The sequence below is a fragment of the Phalacrocorax carbo genome, chromosome 6 (assembly GCF_963921805.1).
Source record: "Phalacrocorax carbo chromosome 6, bPhaCar2.1, whole genome shotgun sequence".
Taxonomy (NCBI): domain Eukaryota; kingdom Metazoa; phylum Chordata; class Aves; order Suliformes; family Phalacrocoracidae; genus Phalacrocorax; species Phalacrocorax carbo.
The window spans coordinates 54,596,865-54,620,070 of NC_087518.1; the positions used below are offsets into that span (position 1 = coordinate 54,596,865).

The 23,206-nt window shown below is 41.4% G+C and overlaps 1 protein-coding gene across 14 annotated transcripts in view; it reads left to right on the forward strand.

The window, feature by feature from the left end:
• Window positions 1-12,623: 12,623 nt before the first annotated feature.
• ADGRL2 (adhesion G protein-coupled receptor L2) overlaps window positions 12,624-23,206 on the forward strand; it is a 162,125-nt gene continuing 151,542 nt past the window's right edge. For all 14 annotated transcript variants that reach the window (XM_064455387.1, XM_064455391.1, XM_064455389.1 and 11 more), the window contains exon 1: window positions 12,624-12,754. The gene's annotated coding sequence lies outside the window, so the exon portion shown is untranslated. The remainder of the gene's footprint in view (window positions 12,755-23,206) is intronic.

Here is a 23,206-nt window from a genome sequence, read left to right on the forward strand (position 1 = left end):
AAGACATAAAGTGACACATTTCCCTAATCTGTGATTTCTAAGTTAGTATCGTTGATGAGATTTAACAGGCATAAATATTTGTAGGACTGGGAATATGGTCTTGTTTCAGCAAAAGTTTGCTCACCTAAACGTGTATGTTTGCCGAAGTGGGGCCTCATTTTTTGTTAAGTTACCGGTGAAAAATAAGCGTGAGGTTCCGATGCCTTGATGCCTTTCACTCCTCCCAATAATTTATTCATATCCATATTCATTTTTCAAGAAGTAAACAAACAATTCTCTAATATTAATTATTCCCTAGCCATAACTTAAACTTTACTTGAATTAGTTACTATGTTTGCCAATTTCTTGTTGTCAGCCTAACGCCTCTTGTATGGGTAATTATGTGTTTAATAGAAATGTTTCACAGAAAATTCAGATGAAACTACAAAACTAGTCCAGTTATATGCACTTCAGCCTCAATGTACGACAGAAAATTTTTCTTCTACCATTTTTTCATCCCAGTTGCCATTGCCAGATCCCCCAGAAAAAAATCCATAGTGATCCTCATCCTTTCTTAAAATGAAATTTTAAGACCCAGGCACATCAGCCTGCCTGGGTCAAAAATTCTACCAGTGCTGCATTATGCCGACCCATGGCCAAATGCAAAAATACCTGTAACAGACCATTCGCTGTAGCTATCAGGGGCTGCACTGGTAAAACTGAAAGCAGAATTTGGAGCTAGATACAGGCCGACTGCTGCGCTTGTGGCTTAGCCTATACGATGGTCTAACACTGTAATCCCAAGTCAAAGAACGTGGTAGGAGTGTGGGAGCTTACCCTTGGAGATCTCTTGAGTGAAGCACAAACGGCAATCTCTAAGTGCACTGGAAGAGCGAGTGACCAAATAAATTGAATGCATTCAATCACTTTTAAGACATCTCATCCGTATGTAGCATTTTGATCCTGTGCTTGAGTAAATGTATGATTAAATTTTTATTAAAAGGTAATGCTCCTGTTTTAATGATAGTTAATTATATGTAATTAAAACGAAAGGATTAATAATATTAAACATTTCATCAGAGGTAAAGATAAATATAAATACATATATTGTAGCATGATTAAATATGAATATATAACATTGAGCATATATTATCTTCAATGCATTATGTAAAATAGCAAATGAATAACATAATGTATGAAATAATATTATATGCTGGGTACTATGTAAATTAAAGGCCTAGTTCGGTACTTCTACGTTCATAAAATCTACCTGAATTTTGGGGGGCAATATGCAAAGAATAGTTGAAGTAGCCTTAAAAATTATTATAAAATGTCCCTATGAAACAGACACACATCATTGCCACGTCACCTTTCCATGTGAATTTCAATGCTACATGATGTACGTTTCGGCCACAAAAGAAATCCTTTTCAGAGCTATAGCCTAGAATTTGGAAATACCTAATATTTAGCTAACCCTGAATCCATACATTTATATAGTCTTAACTTCTGATTTTCAGAATCTTCGAATCAGGCCTTAAATATTCAGGCACAGGGTGTTCCTCTCACACACCACTTGCTTATATCTGACATATCTCATTTTGCCTCTTTTTTTTTTTAATCAGTATTTAGTGAAGCAACAACACAACTTGATCTCTGCCCATGTTTTAGACTCATTCCAGTTGTCATTTCTGCCGTTGGATGCAGGATATCTGTATGTCTAGATGAAAATTGCTACGAATCCACTGAACCTTTGTGTTGTAAAATTGTGTGCATTATCATAGTTTAATAAGCTGAGAAAAGTGTTAGCTTTTCAAATAAATCTTTAAATTGTGTAGTTTAAAATCAGACATTTTGGTCTCTGCAAACTATAAAGAACTAGTATTTTTCTAACAAGACCTTAAGACCCTTGGAAGAATTTTAAGGATTTTTATGAACCTCTGAATGCATTCTTTAGCTAGATTTTGGCATTGTTTCAGTGTAACTCCAGTACAACTCAGTCAGTTTATTTTATAATTAAAAACAAGGAAATAGTAACAAAAATACATAATATATGGTACTCGTGTTTATAATAGAAACATCCATAAAGAAAGAAACATGTTCTAACTCTTCTCATTACCCCAAAGGGAATTGCATCTTTAATCACACAAAGCACAACAGCTTTCTAATTTTGTTTAAAGTGTTTCAGTACTTACAAAAACCAGATCAGGTTATTGTAAATCTAGAGCAAATTAGAATCATTGGCCTCTGCTCAGCTGTATTCAGGAATACTATGTAAATCATAAATTTAATGGCATACTAAGACACACATCTGTTTCTATTTTGTAGAAGTTAATAATCTAACTTCAGAGTATTTAAACATTACTTTCATTAACTGGAAAATTGTGAAAAATAGAGACTGCTGTAAGTCACAATGTGTTGCTGCATTACGCTAAGGGGAATATAAAGATTGTGAGTCTATAGAGTAAAGTATAATTTTCTGAGAGATACGTGCCATTGTCTGTTCCATGACCTTGCAGCTCCTCTGCTTACTAGGGAAAACATCGCTTACACAACCAGAGCTGCATTGCTAAGTAGAATCTGCACCTGCACATAGTAGATTTCAGTTTATATTTTTAGTAGCAAATGTCTTTCACAACACGGAATAGATGATGCCTTAATTCCCTAAACCTATCTAGATAATGACCTAATGACTTTTCTTACAGTTAGCATTCCATAACCCAAGTAAATTATCTGCAGATCAATATGCATATTGCAACTGATTTTAAAGATATTTTTGTCGCAGGGACTGATCACAATGTGGTGCTGCATAGATCAATCCCCAGTTCATACTTATTTTTATAAAACTTACTTTGTGGTCTAGCGTGTACACACACGATTTATAAGTTGCTTCACACTATTGTTCTTATTGAAAAGTTTAGTTTCCTAACAGATTAATACACTGTCTTATACTGTATCATAAATTCGGCGTCATGCACAATTTATATAATATGCAAAGAACCAACCCTGTGTGATTCATTGGAGAAATACATCACTGTTCTCGACTTTTGCTTGTAAAGACACTAGTTTCCCCAAAGGAAACAAATGTATTACCACATATGCACTAAGTTTTTTTGAAAATGTAGTTGAATTCGGTTACAAGGCAGAATAGACTTGGCCTGCTAGCTTTAGCACTGTAATTAAAGATCTAATTCATTAGGTTTACTATGATAATGGATTGTAGGGTGATAAACTTTGACCAATAAATTCCTCGGAAACTCAAAACTGGGTTGCACTAAGTGGCAAAGTTAAAATACGCAGAATGTTAAATTAAATCTTTATTCGTAAAAATTACAATGTCAAACACGTAATTTCTTATAGATTTTTTTTTTCTTTTCAGATAATCTATTTATTAAAAGACATCCAATCTTTGGGAAGTCAGATGTCACTTATGCGTTGTTTTGCTTGTGCTAAAATTACCCGCAGTAGTAGATACTTTGCATTGAAGCTTAGGGTGCATAAAGCTGAATGGGTTTTATGTAAATAACTGTATGAATATGTATCTCACCTTTTACCAGTGCCAATTTCAATGAGCTGTATTTGAGCAGGAATTATATTAATATATATAACTGATAGGGAATTTGCACATTAGTTTTACTATCAACAAAAATTCTAAAGAAAGCAAATTAAACCGATGTAGCGTATAGAGAGGCAACAGGAAGAGAAAACAGAAAGGCAAAACTGGGCAGCTAAATGGTGCAACGCAAATTTGTGGTCTGCTCCTCAGTAAGATTCAGTGGTTGCGTATGCAGGAAATTCTGCCCTTCCTGTGTAAATGCGTATGGAGTTCTCACTTTGCTTTCCAAGCATGCAAAAAAAGGTTAAGTGTGTTGTCTTACCAATATATTAAATGTAGTACCGTGATTTACCAGATACAATATGAAAAGATCATATTTTGGTGCTGATGATTCAACAAACAGCAGCCAGTGCTCATAGTGGGATGGGGAATAGCATCTTCACTAATTACTGCATATATTTTAATATTTATAATTAGCAGTAGTACTAAGCAGTCAATTGATGTTCCTCTCAACAGGAGCATGGTAGTAATATCATTCTTTGACTGCAGTGTTTTTAGAAAGGCGTAACCATACCTTCAATCAGATTAAAATACTATTTGTCAAAAACATCGAGGTCTGTCAGAAGTAAATGATCATTTAATTAAAGAAAAAAAGGTGGAATATCTTTGATCCCTATACTTTAGTGATATTAATTCCCATGTGCTGCAGGTGTTTGTAATGTATAACAAATCATTACTGAAACTGAGGCTTTTATAGGCAGTTTCGGTGAAGGAAAATGACTGTTCTTAACAGCTGCCTGAGTTACACCTGGCAACGTAACACAAGCATGACAAAATGTGAACTAGAAGATATAAGCCTGGAAACAAATCTGGGTCTCCCTCTCCATGCTCTGCCCATGCCAGCTGAGATGGATTGCAAGGCAGTGCTGATGTACAAAGTTGATGGGGGGCGGGGAAAGACTGAATTTGCTGCCGTTTCCAGGCTCTCTGACCAGTGATCCATGATGCATCTCTGGTATCTGCTCCAAAGGGAGCCAGTCACATAACTGTCAGCATTTCAATGGCAATCAGTACCAAGAGGAAAAAATATGTTCTTATAAAGAAATACAAGGGACCAAATCCTTGGTTTAAATGGCAAAACAAAATCAAAGCAAGTATAACCAGTCACCTGAGGTTATCAGCACTTCCAGAGTGGCATGGGAAACTGAGAAGAAGAACCAGATGAACTGTACATAAAACATGACTTACACATCGTCTTGATTAAAGCTACTGACTGAAAATTCTAAATTAAAAAAGAAAACAACAAAACCCCCCACTTCTTACAGAATAACGCCTGGTGGCACCCTGGGAAAACAGTATATGTGAACTAAAGTATGCAAGTTTGGAAGCAAATATGGCTCTCACGCCCCGCCTTTCAGCAAGGGAATTTGGAAGTTGCAATCATGAGGTGAGGAAGTCCCAGTGGGAGGTTCTCTTCTGTTCATGATTGACCACGGGCACCCTGTTCTTTCCTGTTCGTGACCTATTACCATACCTCTGAACTTGATTATTGTGACTATGGACCAGATTTTCCTGTAGGCATCATATAGAATTCCAACAACTAGACTCCTAAAGAGAAACGTGGAAGGAATTTAAGCCCTTAAGTTTAAATACTTCTCTGCTTCAGTGCTGCCTTCCTGGGGAAGATGTCTCTGTTCAAAAGGCACTTCCATGTTTTTACATTAAATTTTCCTACAGCACTAATGCTCGTCATGCTGAATATTGCTTCAGTCAAGATAAACCAGACTAAGGAGCTCTGCGCCTACATCATTGCTAAGGCTGTCTGTAAAACAAAGCTGAGCAGTTAAAGGTGACAGTCATACCCTTAGAGCACCTGACACCCACCAACACAGTTAGCCTGTCACTAAGCCCAGCCGTAATCACCACTTTCTTTTGAAGGTGTAGCTTTATTCTACAACCAGCAGTTAGAGACTTGTCCAAAGTGTGTGAAACAGGATCAGTTCTCTCCTCTGCCTGAAGGGATTCAAATGCCTGTCTCTCCCCAGCTAAACAGTTCTCTAACCCACAGCCTGACTGGCGATGGAGATATTCTCCACTTCTCCTGTTGAAGTCATGCACCAGGCAGAAAATGAGTCAGGATTCACTGGGCTAGAAAGTGAGAGCACCAGAGGGAACATGACTCTGTAGCTTAATGATTTGGGCAGTCAACTGGAATGGGGAGGCCTGAGTTCTGGTTGGTAGTCCAAGAATTTGATGTATTTTGTCCCATAACTTTTCAAGAAAGTAAATTTAACCTTACCCCGAACATCGGAATCTAATTCTTTATGGGTTTGTAGAGCTGTGCAGATAAAAATTAATATCTCTTCAAATCTTGGTCTATGTCTTCAAGGACGTGGATTTTAATAATGCCTAGGATGATTATATTAGATGCTTGGGTAAGAAGAGAAAAAACTTCATGGATTCGTACTTGCAAATATTATGGTTTACCTTTGAATTCTCCATTCTTTGTTCATCAATTTTCCATCACCTTTCTTTTTGTGACACACAATCAACAGAAGAGTGGCCAGTGACCTGGGTAATGTCACAGTTAAAAGCACTCTGTAATGAATGTAAGTTCTAGGTCTGCAATTGGAGTTTGATTAAGCAAACCGCTAGAGGTACAGAGATTTAGCATAGACATCCAGCCCCTCTCCAATTCAGTTTCAAATCTCCCTATTCTGTTATATCAAGCAGTAGGGTAGCAAGGGGTGAGGACAGGTGGTGAGAATACGCAGTGACCTCCACACGCGCCAGTCTGAGATACGGGGTACTCCTCTGGCTGCAAATTACCAAGTGAAAAAGATGCAGAGATTTGGTAAAGTCATAGCAAATTGTATAATATATTTGTGTAAGGGGGAGGAAGCAAAGGAGTTCCCTACCTGCCAGGCAAAATCACATTTATTTTAAATAGAAAAATCTATTTAATTTCTTACTATTCTCTTGGGCCCTGCTTCTTTCCTTAAAAAACATTATTTGCTGCCCAAATGCAGAAGTAATGCCTAGGCAGGAAAAGCAGTTGGAGAAAAGGGAACCTAGAAATGTGCAAAATTACTTGGAGAATTGGGATCTCATGACATATCTGTTTCCCCAAAAGCTTAGCATTGCAGTTCCTTTCCTAGTATGATCGTTTCAGCTTCTATGCTGAGCTTTTCATACGAAAACAGGGAATTGTACTCATCTCTTTTTAAACGTGTTCTGCTACGTGACTCCTAACAGCTCAATCTTGAAAACTCTTCGGCCTTTACAAATGCCTGCAGCAGTAAACTGTAAACTTTTCTCCACCAGCATACACCCATAAATACCCAAAGCCCAAAGTAAGGAACGTACTTCTTCAACAACACTGAGCTCCATCGCTCCCCCCGGTTTACTTTTCAGAGAGTGCAGAGGCAACTGCAATGTCTTAGCGTGAGCATAAAAAACTGCATCTAAATTCACTAGTAAGAATGATCTTGGTCTCTTATAATTTATTGATGTGATACAAAAATTCTGTTTCAGAATACCTAGTGAATATGGCATACACGTGCTTTTGTTTCAGAGCTGCCTTTTCTCTGAACAAGGTTGTTTCTAATATTACTTAATTAAACAAAATTCAATTAATTTCTGTCTGAGAAACAAGAAACAACAGCTTTGTTGAATAAAATGATCTTCATTTTCTCGAAGCTATTTAAATTAAAAACATGAGTTTCTACAGTTGGAAAAAAACCATCCATGGTTAAAATGTTTGAAGCCCATCAATCTCTTTAACCACACAGCTAATGCGTTCCTTCTGTTTTCTTTGAATGAAATCACCATGAGTGGTTAGATGTTGATTTAACATAAAGCAAATGGAAATGGGTGTTTCCTTAGTCATGTGTAGAATTATTTTTAAAAACAATTAGCAAGTGTTATGAGTAAGTCAATGATTTTGTCATTTCTTAAATAATAATATAGATTATAAGTCATTAAAATTGATTACTGAAGTAAACTGTGTAAAATGCAAATTCATATTACATTTATTTGTTAGGAACAGCTGCAGAATTCTCTTATTTTATTGATGGGTTTCATTTTTTCCCAAGTGACACTAAAATCAATTACTTAGTCTAAAAGACCGGTAATTGTCAAGATATATTTCCAAACTTTTAAGACAATACATTGGATATTTCCTCTTATGGGTTGTATCACTCACACTTTATTTATATAAATTTGTCTGCAAAATTAATTGGGGATTTTCCTAAATAAAACAAGCAAAATTTTGCCTTTTCAGTTTTGTGTTGAAATGGTAAAACCATGTAATGGTTTGTTACTTTTCCGTGTACCGTGGAAAAAAAAGATCCATGCCTTTACATTATACCAATTAAACCGTGTCTTCATATTACACCAATTTCAGCTGATGTTGCTGCACTACATATATACAACCTCTTCTGTCAGTCTTTGCTAACATTACATCTAATTATAAGTTCATCAATAGTTATTCACAGGAGTATGTACAGAAAGCAGGAAATGTCAGTCGCTAGTATTTAAAGTTCAGTCGTAAAACTCCAGTAATAAAAAAATGGGCTGCATAAAATCTGTGTAAACCATTTCTCATGGGGGAACTGACACTGAGGGCAACACAAATTATTATTTATCAAGATGCTAAAACATTTTAAATTAATCTTTTTAAGAATAGGCAGATGTAAACTGCAATTCTATGGCAGAAAACCCTCAAGTGGAGTCTACGAGATCGCATTACAGGCATCATAATTTCGCTAATTTTTGCCACAAGTTAAATCATCTTTCTCAGATGCACCTCCTTCAAGTGTACAGCTGACAGGTAAATCTTTTCCAGTTGTTACTGTCCCACAGGTAGTCCCTAGAAATGCTGATTGATACCGAGTTCTGGTGATTCTTTCAAAAATTACTATGAATTTGCTTTTAGTTTCTCAACGGCGTGATCCCGCAGGTTCACCAAAGCAGTGCGAGAGCAATGCACCCAGAATGTACAGCTTAACACGAAGCATTACAAATTTTAGCATTAGTAAAAGGGGTGAAGAAAATACTATCAAAGGATTTTGCTAAGATTCTAACATTTCTGGTAGCGTTTTCAAGCTAGATATTTTGCACTGATTCAGCAAAGCAAGATTTTGAGGAAAATCTACTTGTCTGTACTTAGTTGTGGAGTCTGTATGGAATGAGATAGGTATTTTATAGGGATATGGCAAAGAGAAAATAGTAGGCAGTTTTAATGGTGAAAAGAAATGTGATCTGTTCTAATTCCTTCTTATAAATTACTATTCAAATCTGGCAACACATGTGGCTGAGTAAAAACTAAAGGATCAGATTCAAGGATGCCATGAGTATACGTGTGTACCGTTTTCCCGTTTTAAAGAAACAGATGCTGATTAATGTGAAGTAAAATTAATCATGTGAATAATAATATTTTACTTGCCAAAACTATATATACCTCTGCCAGGTATTCCTACACCTTAATCCTGATTTAATGAGAATTAATGGAAGCACGTGTTTTCGAAACAAATGCTGAAAGTTCTCTGTCTGCATTTTTACCAATTGTTTAAAACTCAGTTTTACAACTTAAGAGTTGTAAAACTGAGAGTTGTAAAACTCCATTTCTGCATGTAGAAAGGAATATGATTCCAGAAGTTTTTGATGAAAACAGGGAAAATCAGCTTCACCCCTGCAGCTGAATCCACGTGGGTGAATTCACTTGAACTTCAGCAAATATTAACCAAGGCCCAGTTCCGCAGTTCTTTTCAATCTTTTTGTGGGTAAAAAAATAATTTTACAGAAACCAACAGACTGTTTGCTCCAAATAGAATAATTCCTCTCTCTCACGTCCTCTCAAAGGAAAAATGCCAACCCCACATAATTCTTGTATTCTTGACTGTTTTCTGGCTAAATCCTGCTCTCATCAGCTAAGCAGAAGGCTGTTAGCTCAGGGCTATCGCTGCTTATCTGCAATTACATTGATCTGACAAAAAGAAAAAAAAAAGTTGGGTATGTTAATGATATGTTTTAAAACTCTGCTAAAGTGATAGCCAATCAATATGTAGATCTTTATATTTCTATGACCCACTTTTTAAGCATGTTTCCATAACAGATGCATCCAACCCTTTCAGTGAAACTCAGTTTCTAATAAAATACATTAAAAAGCCTGTATGATTTAATTCCACTACAAATGCGTAAGGGGTTATTTAGGGTTTATACAGGTGTTTATAAGGGTACTTTCAGCAAGAAAGAGCAGTTGGCTATGCTAGGGATACACAGCAGACGAAAAAACGAGGAAAAAAGAGACAACCTGCCCTCTTGCTACATTTTGATCCCATAGTAACCCATACTTTTAACTATGTATCTAGTAGGTACAAAACTATCACACAGGCAGGGGATCTCCTGCCCTCCCATGCCGAGTTCGGTTTTGGGGAAGTTTGCACATTTCACCCATCTGAAACCGGCCTGAGGAAGACGCACTGCTCTCCGTGGCAGAACTCCTCCTTTGCTCCTAAAGCCTGGGACTGCCCTTCCACCTCCCGGTCCCCTGGGCAGGCACTGTGCGAGGTGGGGACGGCCGGCGGGGCTGCGGCGTGCCCGCGGTTCGGCGCTTCTTGGATGCTAATCCCTGGGATTATTGCTAGCACTCTTAAAAGTTTAATGTGGTGATGAAGAGCCCTGGACCAGCTCTACCCCTCTTACTGCCTCATGTTGCACGGTCTTAAAAGACCCAGTTTCCTTTTAAACACGTCACGTTTCTCTTAATATACGTTACAATTTTCTAAACAGGAACATCAATTGCACAGGTAGGCAGGGAAGTCAAAATAATTAGGTTAAAAAACAAATCATTAGCAAAGGTAACGATCCTGATTTCCTGGTGCGGTGTGGGTGTTTTGAGCTCAATTGGCACCACGCTTTGGACCTAGAAGAGTTGATCAAGCCCCGAGTGGCCCTGCCGTGCGCACGCCATCCGGTGGGTAGGTGCGATGGAGAGGGCTTTCATTTCCCCGCTGCAGCTAGGAAAGGGGCGGGGGGGCTAAAATAACCCCAAACCACGGGGAGAGGGGCGTTATCAGGACAGGGCTGTGCTGCTTCGGGCTGTGGCTCTGCTTGTCCCTGGGGCCAGGGCAGCCTTGCGCCAGCCCCCGCAGCCCCGGCCGAGCGCCGGGCCGGCGGGCAGCGCTCCACGGGCCCCGCGGCCCCCGGGCCTGCCCACGCCGCGCCCCGCGCAGGGGCGAGCCCTGCTAACGCCCGGCTGCTTCTCCCTGACCTTGAGAGCTGGAAATGGTGCACGTTGCACATCCTGAAAGGTCAGAGCGGATCCTCAGTATTTCGCATCAATACAGAGGGGAAAAAAAAAAATCCCCAACCCTACCGACACCCCCGAGCCCTGGTTTCTAAGAGCGGATTTTTGGAAAGGACGCAACAGCGCTTCCAGACCGCGTTTTGTATCGGAGCACGGGAACGAGAGAACTTGGTATCCTTTAAACCGTTTCCAAGTGCTGTTTACCCTGCCCTGACACGTTTTCCCGCACGCAGCGCTGCGCTCGGGGCCGCCGTCCCTGCCCGGCGGTGCGGGCGCGGAGGCGCGGGAGCCGGGCGGCTGCGGTGCGGGGGAAGGAAGGGGCCGACGGAGCCGTGAGAGGATCGGGGAGCCCAGATACCCCCCCCTCCCCCACCGCTCCCTCCCTCCCTCCCGCCCGCCCGCCCCTCCGCCTGCTCTCGCTCGCCACTCGCCCAGCCCGGTGAATTATTTTTGGGTGCAGCCGGCGGGGGTGGGGACACACGCACGGACAGACGGACGCACGGCGCGGTGCCGCGCAGCACCTGAGCGGGGCCCCCCGCACAAGTTTGGGTGCGCGGCGGCGCTGGAGGATACGGCCAAGGAGAAAGTGCGGCGGAGACGCCTGCCGGCCGGCCGGCCTGCAGCCGCCGGGGCCGCGGGGGAGGCAGCGCGGGCGGCGGCGGCGGCGGCAGGCCCGAGGCCCCGGGCCCGGGCAGCGGCGGGGCCCCGGGCGGGGGCGGGCGGCGGCTCCGCGCCCCTCCGCGGCGGCGGCGGGGGGGAGCGGGCAGCGCTGGCGCGGAGCCCATCTGCGCGGCCTCTGGGGCCGGGCGGCCGGCCGTGTGCTGTTAGCCTTCACCCCCGCCTCCCGCCCCATCCCCGAGCTGGAAGGAAGGCGGGGGGAGGAAAAAGGGGATAAAAAAAAAAAAAAAAGAAAGCAGGAAGGGAGAGATTTTTGTCCTTCGCCGGTGCTGCTCTACGGGATAATATGTTTATATGATTAGCTGAGCCCAGGGGTGGGGAGCGGAGGGAGAGGGGGTGGAGATTGGAGAGGGAGGAGGCTGGAGGTGACTCCAGTTCAGAGCCGGCGGAGAGTCTGTGTCAGGACTTCGCAATCCCCAGTCACACACGGAGAGGTGCATGAGCAAAAAGGAGGCTGCGATACAATTCATTGGGATTTTTTTTTTCCCTTTCCTGGTGTGTATGTATTGCGTTTTTCCCATTGCTGCGCGCGTTCCTAGCCCGGCGCCCGGCCTCCAGTCGCTGGCGGGGCAGCAGCACCGGGAGGAAGAGGAGAAGATCCGAGGAGAGGCCGGACCCGCACACCCCCCACCCCCCTCCCCGAGGCCAGAATGTCATCCCGGGAGATGTAAATCCGGTCGGTGCGAGCGACAGAGACACAGAGGAGGGGGGGGTCCATTGTAACATTTTCGAGTTGTTCCCCGCTACTCCTGCTGCTGGCATCGCCTCGGCTTCCCGTCTGCTGATCGTTGCACAGAAAGGACTCCAAAGGCTGGGCACACACGCTGCGCCCGTCGTCCCCTCCATTTCGTGTGTGTTTTTTTTTTTCTTTTTAAATTTAATTTTTTTGTGTGTGCGTGCGTGCGGGAGCCTGGCTGTATCGTACGTTTCGTGCGGAGCGGAGTGTCGGAAACTGCAGGAAAAATGTTGACTTAGCCCCAGAAAAGCCTCCCGGCTGGCTGCGTGGAGGAGAAGCCGCCGCCTGCGCCGCGCCGCGCTGCCCCAGCCCGCCGAGCCGCAGCGCCAGCTGCCTCCCGCTCCCCGCCCGCACCGGCCGCCCGCGCCCCGCTCCGCCGGCGCTCCGGGACTGACCCCGCCGCGCTCTCCCGCAGCCCTGCGTTCGGCGGGGACGCCCGGCTGGCGGGTCCCGGCCGGGGAGAGACGTTCCCGGGCCCTTCTTCGGCTCCCAGAGAGAGGTAAGCGGAGCCCCCCGCGCTGCAGCCCCGCCGCTCGCCTCGTACGGCGCCTGCTCCCCACTTCGGGCGCTCCCCACCGAGCCGCCGCCGGGGAAACACTTACTTTAGGGGCTGCCTCGCCTGCCGGCAACCGAGGCCGCTGCCCCCCTCTCCACCCCACCACCCCCCGCACCCCACCGCCGGAGGAGGAGGAATGTGCCCCTCGGTGAGGCCGCGGCCGCTGGGTGCGAGCAGCGCGGCGCCGACCCGCACCGCCGGCGGGGAGCCGGGTGTCCCCCCTCCCCACCCCAACCCAGCACCCACCCCCCACCCCCCGCCCGCTCCCCCCGTCCCCAGCCCTGCGGAGGGCCCTGCTGCGGCAGCCGCCGCGGGTCCCCGCAGCCCCCGCCCGGTGGCCGCCCCGCCGCGGGGGGTTGCGGGGCCGGGGGTCCGCCCGCGGAGGAGGCCCCCGCCGCCGCTCGGAGCTCCCCGGCGCCCATCGCCCAGAGGGGGAAAGTTGCATCCGTTCGGTAAATAATTACCTGTTGCGGGTTTATTTTTGTAACTCAACGGAGCGTCCGTCCGCCAGCCCGTGCATGCGGGGCGGGGGGGAGGGGGGCTTTGCGAAGAGGAATAAATTACCCTTTGTCGGCTGTGGAGTGAGAACAACTTTTTTTTTTTTTTTTTTTAAAATTTCTATTTATTTTCACATGTAGAAATCTGGGGCCATCTGGAGACAGAAAACAGAGTGTGTCATGAGGCACCGTTGCTGTGTCTGGCTCTAAAAATAACATCTTGTTGTTAGTCTGCCCTAGCCCTGCTGGGGTTTGAACGTGGTTTGTCGGAAAGTAAAGAGATCTGCTGGTGCTCAGGTGTGTTTTTCTTTGCATAGAAATGCCCCTGTGCGCGACGGAAGGAGCCCTGCAGAACAAATGTTCTGCTGTTTGGTTTCCTCAGACGCTCCGGCTCCCTCCTTTTGTTGCTTGCCACGAAAAGAGGTGCCATTTCGCATCATTCTGCGCAAATTGTTTGAATTAATGCAAGTGTGAATTCTTACCGTTTGAAGGAGGGTATTAGCATATCAAAGGTTTCTTAGCTCCGGCTCAATTGAGAAAACTTCAGCTTGTCTTCCATTTGCTTCCAAGCAGAGGCCCAAAGGGCAATGAGAATTGTAAAGGGGTAAAATGGGGAGGTGGATTTGGGTTATGTTTCTGAACTTTTGCAATTATGCGAGTGAAAAAACAAGGTCCCTTCGCTGCAGAGCCCTTGCGAGCGCTCGGACAATTACACTCCATTGATTAATGGTTTGTTCCGAGGGGAAAAAAAAAAGTGACCTTTTATGACAGGCACTGTTGCGTGGTTTCTGATGTCTCCTCTCTGGTAGGGGGGATTTAGAGAGCCCTTTTCTACCGCCCTCCGCTCTGGGTATGGCCTACACGTTGCTGCGTGCGGGGACGGAGTGGGGAAGACCTACTAATTACTTCAGAAAACAAATGGAATCCTGTAATAAAAGACCTCTCGGCTCCAGACCTTTGAAACAAATATGCTTCCCTCCTTAATGGGTGGCTAGGCTGGAATAATAGATATTTTTATGGAGTCTTTTAAAAGAAGTTTTGATCACCACCGGCCATATGCTCCCATTTCCTCTTTATTCGAGAAAAAGTGAAAATGAGTAATGCTTGTAATCTCATTTAATCAGTGATACTGTGTTTGCTAAGATAACTTAATTTGTGGTTAGTATTACCCTATCATAAATAATGTGGAGCCAAGTACGGCAGGAGCGTTGCTTTGGGGGCAGTGTGGAACACTTACCGCGCCGTAAGTTGTTTTACCTGACTACATATTTGCAGTTTTTATTCTTTTGTTACTATTTGCTTTGAGTCTGAAAGGGGATGTGGCCGGGCCTGCCCTTTTATCATCTCTGCAAATCAATATTCACTATCTAGCAACCCAAAAGCCAGGCAAGCCCCCAGTTATCTGTCAGTAAGTTGGGACCTTTTCCAGGGACCAGATGTTTCTTGGAGACTGTATTCTGGTGTATATCTCTGGCAAAAAAAAAAAGAAGAGAACTTCCTATGCCTTCCTTGCCTTTTCCTTCCTTCCAAACCTTTTACTTGAACGATACAGGTTTGAACCAACAAACACAAAACGTATGTTCTAAGTGCTTGGTATGTAGCTTTTGGTCTGGTTGCGTTCTTTTGTTGTTGTTTTGGGGTTTTTCTTTTTTTGTTGTTGTTTTGGGGTTTTTTGGTTTTTTTTTTTTTTTCCTTTTTTCCCCTTCTGGTTCTCCATTTGATGGTTAGGGGAGGGGGGGTGTCTCTTTTTAAACCATTGAAAGTGATGTGCCCTCAGAGTAGGACGTCTTCACTCATCCTTCAATTTCCTTTCATTTAATGAAGGAACTGAGTATATATGGTATGTCTTGGTGAAAATCCTTCCAGTTAATGAAATAATTTATACAGATTTCTGTTATTCTTAAATGGACACCACCATTTGGGCATTTTGTAAATAGCTGTGTTTAGTGGTCCTAAAATTGCGTGTCATTACTTTCAGGTAATTTCAGCAGTTTATTTACCTAATGTCTTCAGCTGTCTGAAGTACCACCTTTTTATACCACCTTTTGGTGGTATAAAAGGAACATACTGATGTAATTGCCATTATCACACTTAAGTTGCTGTTAACTAGTCTGCTTTGACTGCACAGTGCTATCAAGAAAGCGCATTATCCTTTCAGCTATTAAGAATAATCTAAAAATTGTCTTGAAAATGTTGGTCTTCGGTTTCTATGGTGGCAACCCCAAATTCAACAAATCTCCAAACGTTAAGAAAAAAAAAGTAGCGGAGAGAAGATTTTCAACATTCGGATGACAAAATTGGACTACTTAGAGAAAAATTAATGTGCTGCAGCAGCACTTCAGCTGCCATTTTCAATCACTGTGGGTTACTATGTGTTGGCAACAGCAAAAAAGTGTAGAGGTTCAGATAGCTCAGGGAACTGGTGGTTGGGGGAGTCGGGATATTGAATCATGTGGGGTAGAACAAACCAATTACTTCAGGTTTTGACTTGAGAATTTCCAGTAAACATTTCTCTCTTTTTCTGGCTTTTGGCTCCCCTGCTCATTAATAGACCAACATCAAAGCAGGCAACCAAACTTCCAAATGTTATAAAAACTAATGTAAAGATACAGATCTCACATGTAGTCTTGCAAGTCTTAATTTAAGACAAGCAGTTGGAGTTTTTATTGCTGCAATTTTCACAATCAGCAGAGACATTAACACCAGGCTTCTGGGTGTTTCCCTTCTTAAAATGAGCAAGAGGAGAGCTTTAAAAAAACCAAAGTTTGCTTAGTTAGTTCTTATTTGATCACTTCAGAAGCTTTCTCAATGTTTTACTTATCTCTTTTTGCTTTTAATCCATAAAGTCAGGAAAGGGGGTTACTCAGGAATTTTGGTCTCTAGTAAGGAAGCACCTTATTAATATTTAAATAAGCAAGGTAGTATAGTTTAGCCTTTATGGTTAATAATATGTAATAATATGATTATTTTTATTTTTATTATTTTATTTTTATTTCTGAAAATGCAATATGTAGACATGAAGTTTTGATTAATATGTATTTTCAGAATTGAAATAGTTATGATGAAGAAAAAACACTGCAGTCTTGAATCACAGCTTTTTGGCATGGTCCATAATTTTCAGTTAAGGATGTTGGAAAGAGAAGTCTCCAGTTAGGCAAAATATTTATCAAAAGTTATATTATTTACAAGACCTTTCTATACAGTGTGTCATAAATTCATACAAATAACAATACCCATCCAGTATAAATAATTGTTTAATGTTTGAGAGGGAGAAACGTATATTTTCACTGAAATTTGGTCTAAAGAGTTTGTCTTTCCAAGCCCCCCTTGCTCATCCTGTGTCCACCAAAGATGTTGACATGCACGTAAGAAAATACTGTTAACTTCTAGTACGGCTCTTGCTGAGGATAGCACTATGCCTAATAATGATAGTAATAATGAAAAACCTACCAATAACCACTTGGAGATATTTTATATCAAAAAATGCTCTATGTCTCCCCTGCATTTCCACTGAGGAATATCTGTGGATGACTGATGATACAAGGACAGGAAGTAACGATTAGTGATTTTACCTGGTGAACTGCAAGAGAAGAAGTTAAACTATGTCTGGTGTGTATAATTGAAATCATATTCCTGCCTGGGTAGACAAGCAGTCAGTTATAAAGCAAGATGCTTTAGAGCACAGGCTAGTGAAATCCACAGTCAGACGTGTTACTTGGAAGGTGTCATGTTAAACAGAGTCTTTCGAAGCTTTTTTTAGGATTGATGTTTGTGATGTACAGAAGTCATTTGAAATTGCAAGAAATTCACCTTTTTAAGTATTTATGTGCAGCTTTTAAACTTAAAAGCTGTCTGTTATTTTTTTAAAACCCTCAGTTTGAAACAAGTGAAAGATTTAAACCGTCACGGTTGTAATTGGATGTCAAGAAAACTGGAAAAACAAAAAGCTATTTTAAGGCCATTCTCGATACTCTTAACAATCGTGTTTAATATTTAAATAGCTTTCAAAGATAGCTGCATTTTGTATCCAACAGTTCTTAAAATAAAAGTAGTAGGTGGCTCTGTTGGAATATTGGTAACTTGCAATGTAAAGTGAATATATACCTGGTTTAGGAAATGCTTCCAGTCTTTATATAACAAATATGAATCTTTTTAACATTCTTCATTCAAAAGGTAAAGGATGATAGGCTTAAGGCCCTTTCCAGCAGAAATTTTTTTTGGAGTTTGTGCTTTTTTTCAGCCTGTAATGTACGAGATGTGTTTCTACAGCACAGACTGTGAAGATTGTGTCGCTTACTATAAGAGATTTAGTTGTAGGAATATGCTTGCTTAACGAATGATAAGGTCTTACAGCGTTCTCTAGATCCAAACTGATAGTTAACCAGGAATTGATTCCTTAGGAGAAAAAAAAAAAAAGGCTTCAAATTTGGAATTGAAGCATCTCCAGGTTATGGATCATTACCTTAAATGGAGTATTTTATGGGCTTTAGAAGGATGTGTAATCTACATATGTCACGATTTCTTTCTTGTTGATTTTCAGAAGGTACTGTAATGATTCAGCTTACTCTAGCCTGCTCTTTACCCAAATTACTTAGAAAGGCGTAATAATCACAAACATTGCAGCCTGACTGAAGCAAGCACAGTGCTTAACACCTGCAGGTAGAGTGCAGTCTCCAACAAAATGCTATTGATTGTTATCCAGGCACGAAGCAGGCTTAAATACAGTTTGCTTAATTACAACAAAAATTCGTTTTTATGAGTAAGGTACTTCATGTTTGGGGAATGTTTTGTGTGTTGTCTGCTAAGTAAAATCCCATCACACTTGTATAAATTTGTTCAATTATCAGAGCGGCTAAGAGGAGGGAAAAAAAATCAATTTACCTTGAAAAGCACCAGAAATAAGATTACCTTGGTTAGCAGGAACTTGCCAGCATTGTCTAAATTGCTTAATATTATCAAACGTTGCCATTTTTCATGTTCAGTAAGAAGGATATTGACTATTCTACATGTCCAGGTCTGCTATTTGGCTATTTCTTTATAAGGTATAAGCATGTCTTATTTTTATTCCTACAATAGCAGTTGCAGATAAATCAGAGGATCTAACAATACTTTATGAAATAGATGGAATAATACTATTCACTGGAGAAATAGTATTTACTTGAGATAAGTGATCACAACTAGTTTTTTCTCCTGTCTAGCCTGTTGTTCTTGTAACAAACAAATGTAAATACCTTAGCAGACATTTCAGAGTGAAAGGCAAGAGATAAAATGTAATTACTTTTCAGGGTGGCCCTGACGATGCCCGTGTTCTTGTCTGTAATACAAAAAAAGTCTTTGCTCATCACGTCAGAATATGAAGGCCATTGTTACTTCTGAATATAAAATATTTTCTGATTTTTAATGTTGACCTCAGTTTTTATCTGTAGCTCTTCTGTGTAAGCTGGAATCTTTAGAGCCGTAAATTCTAGTCACTGTTATCCAACCGAGCATTTAATAGAGCACCTAATGGACTCTGCTCCTGTATTTTTCTTGAATGCGTAACATCTTGCTTCATTCAGTCACCAAAACTAACTTTGCTACAAGGACAGGCAACACGACAAGTTAGAATCAATGGACCATTTGTAGGTCACAAAGTCAGTTTACTGGAATTTCAGAGGAAACTGGTTGAAAAGAGAGGACAAATGTCACTTTGAATAGAGATGTTTAAATCAGACTTCTGCCTTAGGGTAAAATTTAGGTCTGTTGTAGCCTAGATGTAATGTCTCCCTCTACAGAGCACAGCATTAATCATGGCTTGACAAGTGATCATGGGCTGAGAAAAATAGGGCTTGTCTTGGTTGTGTGGTTATTTTTTTTTCTAATCTTAATCTCTTAGGAGCACATTATAAACACTAACATTTACACAAAAAGATTTAAGTATCAGTGTCGGTATTTCAGTAGTGAAAGTAGCTAGCTTCAGAGAAAATCTCGTTAGGGCTAGTAAGAAGCTACTTAGGTTTCTTACGTAGATGCAATATTAAGAATATTTTCCTTTCAACATCATGAAGTTTTTTGTCATAGGAGATTTATCTTATGCCATTTCCTCATACAAATATGGTAGATCCTACATCCGCCTGTTATGTCGCTTGGTTTGCTACAGAACTCCAAAATCACTGTCTTTTCACTTTAACAGTGTTTTTTCTTACAGCATGTTTACCACCCAAGAAAGATACTTCCTCTTGCCCAAGCGGCAATGTAGGGAAAAAGTGGAACAGTTTTTAATATATAATGCAGAATGACTTGACGGTCATCAATGTCTATGAGGTTTTTTTATACTATGTTTTTATTTTAATGAGGTGTCACTCGGCCACAATGAGCTACAAAAGCTGAAATGTAGTAACAGGAATGAAGACTGCTATGTAAGATCCTGAATTCTGACAGTGTACACATAAAAGTATGTTTAATGTATTAATTCTTAAATTAGGGGTGCCTTGTGCATGGAAGAGGTGTTGGGAGGGCTCGTACATTTTACAGTGAAGAAGATCAGTAAAAAGGGGAATTTTCATATTTCTTAGGCTTCTTTGCTGCTTTCTGTGGTGGGGACAGAGTAGGGAGCAGCTGAGCACCGCTGCTGGAGAGGTGTACCTCCTTAATGTACAGTTAGGTTTGTTTCTGCAACTGTTGAAAAAACAGATAATATCAGCAAAGTAGCAGCAGAACAATTTATCAGTGGAGAATTGTGCTTCAAAAATTAGGCTACTTCTCTTTATGTAGTTGCCTCTGGACATATAAAATCCCAAATCTCTCATTTGGGGCAGGCTGCTGCTTTCCTTTGTGCCCCCAGTTGGTATTTTCCTATCAGTCGACACCTCAAACCGATTATTGCTCTGAATCTAGATGACAGAATAATCCAACGCTGATTACTGTTAAGAATTGTTTCTGGCAGCTGAGGAGGGGATGACCGACCTTGTTTCTAACTATCATACTTCCTTTGCTGTTGATGGGATCTGGTGTAAATAGCGAGCGAGCCTTACTCGGAAATTAGTGCTGCAGTGGTGGAGAGAGATCATATGCCAGGAGGAGACTTTAGTTCACCTTTCTATAGATTCTCTTGCAGTATCATATTTGTCATTTTTTGACGGCAAAGCGGTCTACACCGGTGCGAACAGTGTTCAGAAACAATTCCCTCGCAGTAGGCAGCGTCGCTTCCAAATAAAGTGACGTTCCAAGGGAAGATTCCCAAGAGCAAGTTCTGCTGTTGACTCTGCATTCCTCTGGAAAATTCCTGATTCTGCTGTTGATGGTAGGCAGAATCCTTTTCATCTGATCCAGGCATCATTTATTCGTTCTTCTAAGCTTAATTTAGACTACTTCTATGTGAAGTGACCAATCTGGAAAACTTTGCTTTCCCAGAATGAATAATGATTGCATCTTCAGTTTGGCCGAAGCGAGTGCTCTCTCCAGAAGACCAATTCATAACTATTTCATTGGTAAATTTGTCATTTAAATATTGAAGGGCAGTGTCTCCTGCAGCTTTGATTTACTGCAGTCTGATAGGTATTTCTTAAAGGCAGACTGTCAATCGGTGAGGCTGATTCTTGTGTAAATCAGTATAAAGTGCTTAAAGGAGAGAAGGTGCCTCCGCAGTTGAGGTGTCTTCCCGGCTGAGGCTGGGAGTTGTGTTGGAGAGGGAGGGCAGTTGCAGGCTGGCATAATTTGAAAGTGAGAAGAAATCCTTTTGCCCTTCAGGCAATAATCTTACCCGGTGCTTGAAAGAGAGAGCATCTTCCCTCCAAAATGTTAGAGACTTTTTTTTTTCCCCCTACTTTCTTTACTTCCTCATTCTTTCCCTCATTTGAGGAAGTGTATAATAGTATCTGGTAATAACCGGTTGTGGATCCAACTGTTAAAGTTATTCCAGCAGCAAAGAGCTCTGTATGCACTGGTCTCATCATCTTGAAGTGAACCCCCCAGATTTGTCCTACATTTGTCCCGTGTAATGATTGTAGCCCTACTAAAATATCATGAGTCTATTTCCACTATTTTTTTTTTCTTTAAGCTGACATTGAAACCTTGAAAGGTTATATTTTGGAGTTTTATTTTTCCAGTGGAAATCGAAGTCACACAGAGCCTATGTGACTTTATGCCCTACGTATATGCATTTGTTTTATGAGTATTCTTCGTGCATCTAATGGCACTACTTGCAGAAGTAAAGAAAGGGGGATTTGGCTCTGTAAGAGAAACAAAACCACAGTCATACTTTCATTCTTCCTGTGTTAGAAGAGAAATTAATGTTGCCTGATGTCTTCCCAGGTTTTTTTTCTGAGTGTGTGCTAAAGGTTAGATAGGACAAAGGCTTAATTTTGATCTGCTTAATATTTATAGCTTCATTCATTGAAGCTTTTTCCCATTTGCGTTGAAGGGATTTTTATCTAGAAAGCTCATGTTATTACAGCGAACAAACTCAAGACATTCTAAGGTAAGGGCAATGTCTCTTGGAAGAAAAGCAGTTTACCTCCAATTGGATAAAAACTACATTGTTACTTCATAATTTGGTATAAATTGATAGAGACGTTTTTAATTTTCAAGACAAGGTTACCATTCTGTTCAATTGGTTTCTCAACTTCAGTGCAGTGCAGGTGTAATTGCATCCAAAAGAGGCATTGGGTTTTATCTCCCACCAGTAAATAGAATGAGGGATGCTGCTGTTTGCTTGGTTTTGGGTTAGGGAGATGCATCAGATAGGATGAATTTGTTTTCCTGTCTGGGGTGGTCTTTCATTTCTGTTTGGTTCTGGGTAAGTAGGGCATTAGAGTGCTTTTTTTTTTTTTCCCCTTCTCTGTTTTTTTTTTTCCCCTGCCCTGAAAGTATGTAGGTGACTTTGAAAAAGAAATCTGTGTATTTTGACATAGGAAAGACTAAAGCTGAATGTTTAACTTTTCTGAGGGGACAATAAGACACGGAGCTGAAAAAAAAAATAAAAAAAGGAATGTTTTCTGTGTTAACTCCTTATGTCAGGTAACTTTGGAGAAGGATTTTGGGGGAGTTTCTTTAAAATGATGACTGATGATTTGGGTTCCTATGCTGGCTGTTACCCACATTTTTCACATATTTTTGCTCATTCTTCTTGCTACCTGCAGAGGGAGCTTGTACATGAGATAATCAGAGTAATCAAGGCATTCAGGGCTGAATTGTTTCCAGTAAGTACAATTTCATTTCACAGTGCCTTCTCTGTTATGCAGAGCAGAAAGGCTCTGCAAGATAGCTTTTAAAAAGGCTGTCCATCAGTAACAGTAAATAACAACGGGCAAAAATCTTAAAATGTCAGTAGGCAAAAGCTGACTTCAGAAATACTTCATATTTCAAAGAAGTGCCTTTTTACTGAAAGTTTAAAAAGGAACTGAGGGAAACAATTCTTGCATGTCGAGGTGCAAGAGGACTGTTTTGGTACTCTGTATGACAGGAAGCAGATTTTTGTTGCATAAACTGTCTTCTCTGATTCTAAAAATGTCATGTCAGCATGAGAGAGACAACACAGTACTTTCAGGTCTTCGGTACATCTCGTGCAGTGTAGAGTGCTAGCCAAAAAGCAATCGGTAAGTCTCTTCAATTTATGCAAGCAGTGTTATGAACCTCAATAAGGTGATTGCAGATGCAAGGCTAACTCTTAATTTTGCTTTTTCTCTATTATAAAATATAAGAAGGTGAATGAGTGTCATCCAAATATAATTGATTAGCTCATGCAGTTGGACTAAAGCAGGCAAACAGCGGTAAGGATTGCTGTCTTAAGCTTTAAAAAAATATTACAACAGAGAGCCAGGAATATCATAACCTAAGTTTATTTGTAAATTGTAACTGGAAATCTAGCTTGAAGAATCAGAAATACTTACTTTAAGGAGTGATTTTCCTTAATCTTGCA